The sequence below is a fragment of the Sapajus apella genome, unplaced genomic scaffold (genome assembly GCF_009761245.1).
Source record: "Sapajus apella isolate SASKATOON/1434 unplaced genomic scaffold, GSC_monkey_1.0 scaffold13, whole genome shotgun sequence".
In the NCBI taxonomy this organism is placed as follows: domain Eukaryota; kingdom Metazoa; phylum Chordata; class Mammalia; order Primates; family Cebidae; genus Sapajus; species Sapajus apella.
The window spans coordinates 4,699,958-4,709,257 of NW_022436953.1; the positions used below are offsets into that span (position 1 = coordinate 4,699,958).

At 45.1% G+C, this 9,300-nt stretch overlaps 1 pseudogene across 1 annotated transcript; it reads right to left on the minus strand.

The window, feature by feature from the left end:
- Positions 1 to 248: 248 nt before the first annotated feature.
- Positions 249 to 1,077, minus strand: LOC116553819 (annotated as a pseudogene). The gene has a single exon (XR_004269930.1). The product of XR_004269930.1 is annotated as a 60S ribosomal protein L7 pseudogene (transcript).
- Between the last annotated feature and the right edge of the window lie 8,223 nt (positions 1,078 to 9,300).

Sequence of the window (9,300 nt, forward strand, 5' to 3'; positions counted from 1 at the left end):
ATCTTTTGTAGAGAAAAGCCTTTTTTAAAATTTTTTATTTTTGCAGGGCTGCCCCATAGGCTGTGCACCCTGAGTCGCTGAGAAAAGCCTTTTAAAAACCCAAGAGATGTCCTTCACACAAACCAAACCCTGATTTTGCATGTAATGGGCTGTCGATTTGGCTTAATTTTATCATACACAGGACTTGCTACCATAGTGAAGGGAAGACAAAGGCTAACAACAAAAGAAATCACAAATATAACAATACATTTCAATTGAGAGCAGGTACTGTTTATTAACTGACCAGCTTAGAAAAATAATCATGGGAGACACCTTAGTTCATTCTTCTAATAAGCCTGTTGATCTGATCCTCCCTGTTGCCTGCATCTCCACCTTCTACAAAATGGGTGGTCTTTTTCTTCATTCCGCCCCGTGGAGAAGATAATTTAAAGGGCCACAGGAAGTTATTTGCTGCTTTGAAGCGTTTTCCAACAGTATAGATCTCATGAATCAGATCCTCCATGCAGATGATGCCGTATTTTCCAAGAGATAGAGCAATCAGAGCGTTACCTGTCAAAGCAATTAGCTTCTTTTTGATTTTGCCATAACCACGTTTGTAGATTATTAGTTCATTTACTGACTTCAGATTTGGGTACCCCCACGCAATATATGGCTCCACAATCCTCAGCATGTTAATTGAAGCCTTGTTGAGCTTCACAAAGGTTCCATTGAAGATTCCATGAAGGCGAAGAAGCTGCAACACGTTTTGGACCTTTGGGCTCACAGCATTGATAACTCTGATCCTGATGACAAACGCCAGTTTGGGTTCTGCAGGTACATAGAAGTTGCCAGCTTTCCTTGCCATCCTCGCCATTCGAATTTCAGTTCTGTACATCTGTCTATATTCCTTGTGATAATGCTTCGCTTTTTCATAGATAAGCTTCCTCCTTGCCTTTCGAAGCATCTTTTGGGCAAACTTCTTTCTCAGGCGCTTAATCTTAAGCTCTGCGAAATTCCCTCGCTTTTTCTTAAGGGTTTCCGGCAAAGCAGGAACCTTCTTCTTCTTCTCTTCTACACTCTCCATGGTTCCAGCTGGAAAAAGAGCTAATTTTTGTATTTTTAGTAGAGATGGGGTTTCGCCATGTTGGCCAGGCTGATCTCGAACCCTTGACCTCATGATCCACCTGCCTCAGCCTCCCAAAGTGCTGGGATTACAGGCGTGAGCCACTGCACCCAGCAGCAGCAAATATTAAGTACTGGCTCGTAGCATATGTTTCATCCTGAAGTACTGCATCACGCTACCATAAAGTACAAACCAGACTGTTCTAATAACACAGTGTCCAGAAATACAAAGGCTCAAACAAGATAGAAATTATTTTTCTCTTGCATCCAGGAAAGACAGATAGCTCTGCTCTGTGAATGCAATGGGAGGCCCAGGCTAGGGGAAGCTTTGCCATTCTCCACAGCCACCTTCCAAACTTGTGTCAATCCTTGACAGCAGGAAGGAAAGGGGGCAGCAACTCAAAGGCAAGCTCTTTAAGAAGATGATGGCAAAGTTGTGCATATTTCATTTAGATTCCCTTGAGAAGAGCTAGCAACTGGGGAGGCTGGGAAATGTAGGCTTTGGGTGAATCTAGTGAATATTAGCCTGTTGTTTAAACTGCAAAATGAGTTCTTGTCAACAGCAATGTTGTGTGGAAAACTAGATAATTATAAGGCCATGGATGAATGTATTAACAGAAGCTTGATGCTCAGAAAAGGCATGTAGAAGCCTACCACCAGACACCTCACTGGTACCCCTGGAGTTATGGTATAGAGGCACCAGGTTAGTTTTATATGGTAGGGGCCTTGAAGTTGATCCCAGCCGCTGGCAAATTGGTTAATTTTGCACTAAAGTTAGACTTGGAGAGATGTTGAATTTATGTATAGCTTTCTTCCACCTTGATCTTGGGGCCATTTGTTTAGAAGCACATTGAGAAGGACTAGCAGTGCCTGGGAAGAAGACTGGCTGAGATCTAGAGTGGATTATCTTGACCACTTAATTTTGAAAAAACATTTATTTATTTTTGAAACGAGGTCTCACCCTGTCACCTAGGCTAGAGTGCACTGGCACGATCATGGCTCACTGCAGCCTCAACCTCCTGGGCTCAAGCAATCCTCCCACCTCAGCCTCCCGAGTAGCTGGGACTACAGTTGCACACCACCACACCTGCCTTTTTTTTTTTTTTTTTTGGTAGGGAAAAAATTTTGCCATCCTGCCCCAACTCTTGGGCTCAAGCGAGCTGCCTACCCTCCCAAAACACTAGGATTACAAGCCTGAGCCACTGTGCCCAGCTGAAAAACCTTTTAAATCAGTTATTTTTGGTGATCATTTTCATAAAACACAAAATTTTTGCATTCTATGTCCATCCCAAAAGATTCTACTTTATACTTTTTCCTTCCACATCCTTGCCCCAAATCTGTGGCCTGCAGTGAACAGTCTACTAAAGCACTTTTTAAGGGATTCTGTTATTGCCTTCCTAAGTATTCTTCAAGTTTTTTGAGAAAGAAACATCTTCTGGGACCCTTTCCAGAGACATAGTGGCTAGGTGGCCAAGTGGCCCATGATAAATCCTCTCCAGTGTTCCTATCTTCAGAAGTTTTTGGCCAGGCATGGTACCTCATGCCTGTAATCCCAGCACTTTGGGAGGCGAGGTGGGAGGATCACAAGGTCAGGAGTTCGAGACCTGCCTGGCCAACATGGTGAAACCCTGTCTCTACTAAAAATACAAAAATTACCTGGGCGTGGTGGTGCATACCTGTAATCCCAGCTATTTGGGAGGCTGAGGCAGGATAATTGCTTGAACCCAGGAGGCAGAGTTCACAGTGAACCAAAATTGCGCCACTGCACTCCAGCCTGGGCGACTGAGCAAGATTCCATCTCAGGGCGGGGGGTGGCGGGGGAAGTTTTCAGTTCCTTTCAGGGTATACTGTTTCTGACATTGTAACTTTTGATCAGGCTGATTTTAATGATGCAAGAACACTTACTGAGGACTCTGAAGCTGGTGTTGTAGTTTGAGCAGCTGGGAGTCCAGATTTCTTCCATTTATCTGCTCCTTCAAACAGAACCACCTCCAGATGCTGGAACACCAACCTTAGAGTCTTTGGGAGGTGCTCCTACATATTAAATTCAGTGAAAACTAAAATTTGCTGCCCTCTCCGGTTTCCGTTTTAAAGTCCTGACTTGTTTTGATATGGAGCACTTGTCTTCCAGGTTTGCTTTTCTGGTTGGCATGCTGGGATGTGATCAGTCTGAAGAACATGTTGGATTGGAGGGTGGGGCATGAGAAGAAATGATATCCCCTCAAAGGGCACTCCAGAAAAAGTCACAGCCTTATCAGACAAGCACAGAGCATTGTCAGACATGTGAGAAGTTGCATAAGCTTGTAAGGGAAGCTCAGTGAGAATGAGGGACTGAGTTAGTCCGAATCTTCTGGATATCCCTTATGTATCCCCAGTCCAGTTCTCGAGGTCCTGCTTTTTTCTAATCCATGTTCTAATTTGATAGGACTGTGATTTGTCTAACATTATAGTCCCAGAGCCATTAGGGTCAGATTTCAAGATCGGTTTTCCTTTACGTCAGCCCTGATGCTACAGAAGATAAGGTCTAGTTTCAGCAATGATTGAAAGTCCATGGGTTTAATTAATTACTTTGAGCTAATTTAGAGTTTGAGCTTGTTATCCAATTTCTATAAGCTGCCCTATAGCATTAGAAGCAGCACTCCATCCCGGATGGCCTCCCAAAGCCTGGTCCTCAGTGGACACGTCGTTTTCTACCTACTTATTTATTTTTTTTAGAGGCAAAGTCTCTCTCTCACACCCAGGCTAGAGTGCAGTAAAGTGCAGTGGCATGATCACAGCTCAGTACATCCTTGAACTACCTGGGCTCAAGGGATCCTCCTACCTCAGGCTCATGCCTGTAGCCTAGGACCACAGGCATGTGCCACCACACCAGCTAATTTTTAAAAAATTTATTTGTAGAAGCAGAGTCTTACCATCTTGCCCAGGCTGGTCTCAGACTCCTGAGCTCAAGCAATCCTTGTGCCTCAGCCTCCTTAGGTGCTGGGATTAAAGGCACCCAGCCAGGTTTTCATCCTATGGAATAAGCTACCAAATTCCCATTCTTGACTCCCAATAGACCTACAGCCCTATCTAAGCCAAATAACCAATTCCAATTTCCCCTATTTCTCTGATAATCTTTCACCTGGCATCATTTTTCTGGTACATACAATTTATATGCCAGTTACAATTCTTGGCAACAAGCACACAAAAAAATTAATCTTGGCTTCCCTAAAGATAAAAGAGTAAAGGGAGTTTGGGGGAAAGATTTTTAGTAGCTCATAGAATCTAAATGCCAAACAATCGCTGTGCAGAACTGGGAAGTCAGCAAATACAGCCAAGGTCGAACCACAAGAACATTCTGGCTAGGAGTCTCCACTGGTGTCTCTGCCACTGAACACTCAGTGTTGCCGGCACTGTGATCCCAACCCCATTGCTCCCGCCTTAAATCATTTTTTTGGCCGTCCCTGTGTTTTTGAGTCATTCCAGGCAGGAGCATGTGTTGGCTCAACTTGGGTCATGCATCCATAAGCTGCAGCAGGGTGGAGACAGGAAACTCTGGCCTTTTCCTTCTGCGGTGGCGAATGAGATTCTGCCTCCCTCCAGACACACACAAGGGAGATTCCTCCTGGATGGTGAGGGTGTGTTTAGATGTGGAGCAGCCACACACACACACACACACACACACACACACTCACTCACTCACTCACAAACACAGCTATTCACTGCAGTTGGGAACTTCCTGGCTTTCCCTTCCTTCTCCATACAGGCTGGAACCCCTCACTGACATAGCCTCGTCCTCTCATCTAGCTCATGCCCCAGTAGACCCCAGGCCTAGAGCCATGTCACCACCTCACATTTTCTCTTGGCCAGGCCACAGAGTGCTGCTGGAGAAATTCACACAGCTCCAGGACAGGTGAACACATGGGGTCCAGCCTTTGTTGAACCTCACCAGGGATTAGAAACGCTTTTATGTCAAATATCATAATATTAACTCTAAAAACCAAGAAGCTTTTTGTACATTGGCTAAAATTCATAATAATAACTTAATAGCATCTAGAATCTGGCCCACATTCAAACCTGTTCCCCAAATCTTGTGAAGGAGATTTTTCTGTAAGGCAAATATAACTATACCACTTCCTTCATTAAATTATTATAATATATAAATATTGCCAGGCATAGTGGCTCACACCTATAATCCCAGTTCTTTGGGAGGCTGAGGTGGGTGGATCACTTGAAGTCAGGAGTTTGAGACCACTCTGGCCAATATGGTGAAACCCTGTCTCTACTAAAAAACAAAACAAAACAAACAAAAAAAAAATACACACACACACACACACACACACACACACACACACACACACACTAGCTGGGCATGGTGGTGGGCACCTGTAATCCCAGCTACTTGGAAGGCTGAGGCAGGAGAATCGCTTGAACCCAGGAGGTGAAGGTTACAGTGAGCCGAGATTGTGCCACTGCACTCCAGCCTGGGCAACACAGCAAGACTTCATCTTAAAAAAAAAATTATAATATATAAATACTGTAAAATATGCAAATGCAAACAGTACAAAGTAGCTTGGAGTCAAAAGGGGGATCACCCTTTTTCCCTTCTCCCTTTTATTCTCCCCTCTTTTTTCTGGTCCAGGCTCCCTCCCCAGAAGTACCAATTTTTTTTTGTTTGTATGTTTGTATTATTATTATTATTTTTTTTAATGTGGAGTCTGGCTCTGTTGCCCAGGCTGTAGTGCAATGGCACAATCTCAGGTCACTGCAACCTCTGTCTCCCAGGTTCTAAGTGATTCTCTTGCCTCAGCTTTCCAAGTAGCTGGGATTACAGGTGCCCGCCACCATGCCTGGCTAATTTTGTATTTTTCTTAGAGACAGGGTTTCACCATCTTGGCCAGACTGATCTCAAACTCCTGACCTCAGGTGATCTACCTGCCTCAGCCTCCCGAAGTGCTGGGATTATAGGCATGAGCCACCGCACCTGGCCTCAATTGTTAATTTCATGTATTTTCTCCCAGTCATCTCCCAGACATTCCCATGTATATACATATGTGGGTATATCCTTAACACAGAATACACAGGGATCACCACAAACAGAATCTCATGTGACTTGAGCCTTTCATTTGATGATCCATCTTGCACGTCTTTCCGTGTCAGAAAAGATAAAAATCCTTTGGTGGCCCCTGTCTTCCTCTCTCATCTCAAGTTTTGAGTCTACCCAATAGTGTCCAGCTCTCCTGAGTGCACTGCACCCTGTCATAACTCCTTGGCAGTGTACATGTCATTTCCTCTGTCTGGAATAGTTTCTCTTTTATAGGGCCCATCAATTCTTACTCATCCTCTATGAAGCCTTTCCGGTGCTTGGGGCCAAATTAGGCTTTCTTCCCAGCTCCCAAAATACACGTTTCTCTCATCATATTCATCATGGAGTAGTTAGTTAGTTAGTTTTAAGAGACAGGGTTTCATTCTGTTGCCCAGGCTGAAGTGCAGTGATGCGATCATAGCTTACTGAAGCCTTGAACTCCTGGGCTCAAGCGATCCTCCCACCTCAGCCTCCTGAGTAGCTGGGACTACAGGTGTACGCCACCATGCTCAGCTAATTAAAAAAATTTTTTTTGTAGAGACAGGATCTTGCAATGTTGCCCAGGCTGGTTTTGGACTCCTGGCCTCAAGTGATCCTTCTGCCTCAGCCTCTCAAAGTTGGAAGGATTACAGGTGTGAGCCACCACACCTGACCTCATCATGAGTTTTATGAGTGCTCTTTTTTCCGTTTGCTATTGAAATATGAACGCTCATTTACTTGTCTTCTTCTCCCACTAAACTACAAGCTTCTTGAGGCTACCCGCTGAGTTATAACCAGCTTTGTCCCAGTGTCTACCCCAGGGCAGAGTCAGAGTGGTGCTTAATCAATAGTTTTTATGGTGGCTCATGCCTGTAATCTCATCACTTCAGAAGGCCGAGGTGGGAGGATCACTTGAGCTCAGGTGTTTGAGACCAGCCTGGGCAATATAGCAAGATCCTATCTCTACAATTTTTTTTTTTTTAATATCCAAGTAGCCAAGCATGGTGGCACACGCCTGTGGTCCCAACTGCTTAAGAGGCTGAGGTGGGAGGATCACTTGCACTCAGGAAGTCAAGGCTGCAGTGAGCCGTACCCACGCCACTGCACTCCAGCCTGGGAGACAGAATAAGAGCCTGTCTCTCAAAAAAATAAATAAACAAATAAATTGTTGTTACTGGGCTCCTTCTATCATCCACAGATATCAAGGTCATCTTGGGGTGATAGAAATGTAGGATCATAGGCCTCCTCACATCATTCAGTCATCAGGACACCAGGAGGCAAGACTTGGAAGAACCCTGAAGACTGAGATTCTCCAAAGCTGATTGATGTTAAGGGAGATCCTCTGAGCTAAAATGAGCCGAGACTCTCCCCATTGGGGCCCTGCTGGGTCCTTCTCCACTGGGGCCCGTTGGATGAGGGCAGAAATTTTGTTAAGTGTAGTGAGGGTCATGGATAACAATGACCCCAAGCCTGCCAGCCCGGCCTTGCCATTTCAGGGACAGGCAGTGAGAATTAGTGAATACTGGTTTTACCTGGAAAACAAAAAATTTTATATATATGTGTGAGTGTGTGTGTGTGTGTGTGTGTGTGTGTGTATGCTGTTTTAGTTTTTTTTTTTTCAACTGCTCCCTGCAGAGCAGGGTTACCCTATAGGCAGTGTGCCCAGAGTTGTCACAAGGTCATATTTGGTCAAAACAGATAAGACATCTCTACAGTGGATGGGAGAGGGAAGCTCCCTCCTCCTTGAGACAGTCAGGCTGGGGCTGGGGAAAATGGGGTTGGTGGTGGGTGTGGGCGAGCTGGGCTGAGTTGATGGAATTTCTGGGAAGGAGGATAGAGTAGAACCTCCACTATTGCTTGGAAGCTGCAGAAATACCGTGAATTGGTCCACTCAGCATTCATCCAACCTTCTTCTAGTGTGCATTCCTATACTGCAGGGGCTAGAAAGCTAAAAATTATATTCTCCAGTCTTCCTTGCAGCTAGAGTGCCAAATATGACTTTTAGGTTGCACTCATATGATATATTTATGCGGCCGGATGTGGTGGCTCATGACTATAATCCCAGCACTTTGGGAGGCCATAGTGGGCGGATCACTTGAGGTCAGGAGTTTGAGACCAGGCTAGCCAACATAGTGAAACCCCGTCTCTACTAAACATACAAAAATTCACTGGGCATGGTGGCAGGTGCCTGTAATCCCAGCTACTTGGGAGGTTGAGGCAGGAGAATCGCTTGAATCCGGGAAGTGGAGGTTGCAATGAGCCGAGGTTGTGCCACTGCACTCCAGCCTAATCCAGCCAGTCTTAGATTCAGAGTTCAGTTAACTGGGGAGAGGAATAGAGCATGAAGCATCACTTAATACATGGTAACATACTCTTCCTATCTTAGCTGGATGGTCTCTGCTGCATTCAATGAAACCCTCGCTGATACATGGGGAAGCTCCTTAGCCACCTCCTCCTCCATTTGTGGGGTAGTTTCCAGGTTTGTCTGCAGTGGCTTCTTTTTGCTGTCCTCGAGTGTGGAGGTTCTCTTCTCTGTGGGAAGAGCTCTGGGAAGCCTCAGTTTGGTTTTTGTCTGGCTCAGCCACCCTCATGGCTCCCACATCTGTGTTCACCTTCATTCCTGCCACGTTCCATCCAAGCTGTGGACATCTGGCCACTGAGGCTTCCTTGACTGAGGGATGCCCTATCCTTGCAGGTCTGGGTCCACTTGGGGAGTTGTGATGGAAGTACTATATTTTTGCTAAGTTTTTTTTTTGGTAGAGATGGGGTCTTGCTATTTTGCCTAGTCTGCTCTTAAATTCCTGGCCTCAAGGGGTCCTCTCACCTTGACCTCCCAAAGTGATGGGATTACAGGCCTGAGTCACCACACCTGGTCCTATTTTTCTAAGTTCCGAGAGTCAGTATGGTGGGTGGAAGTCAGGCTGACTTCACTTAGCTGGCCTGGGTCCATTTCTAACTCTTTTACCTAGTGATTGTCTGGCCTTGGACAAGTGACTTACCTTTCTGTGCCTTGGTTTCCTCATCAGTAAAATAGTGATCATAAATAATACTAATATAACAACAGAATTATATAAATATGTAATGATAATAAAACAGTGCAGCTCATTGTAAAAGTTGGTATTGTATGTAGGTTCTTGCTGCCAGGGTAGCCACAG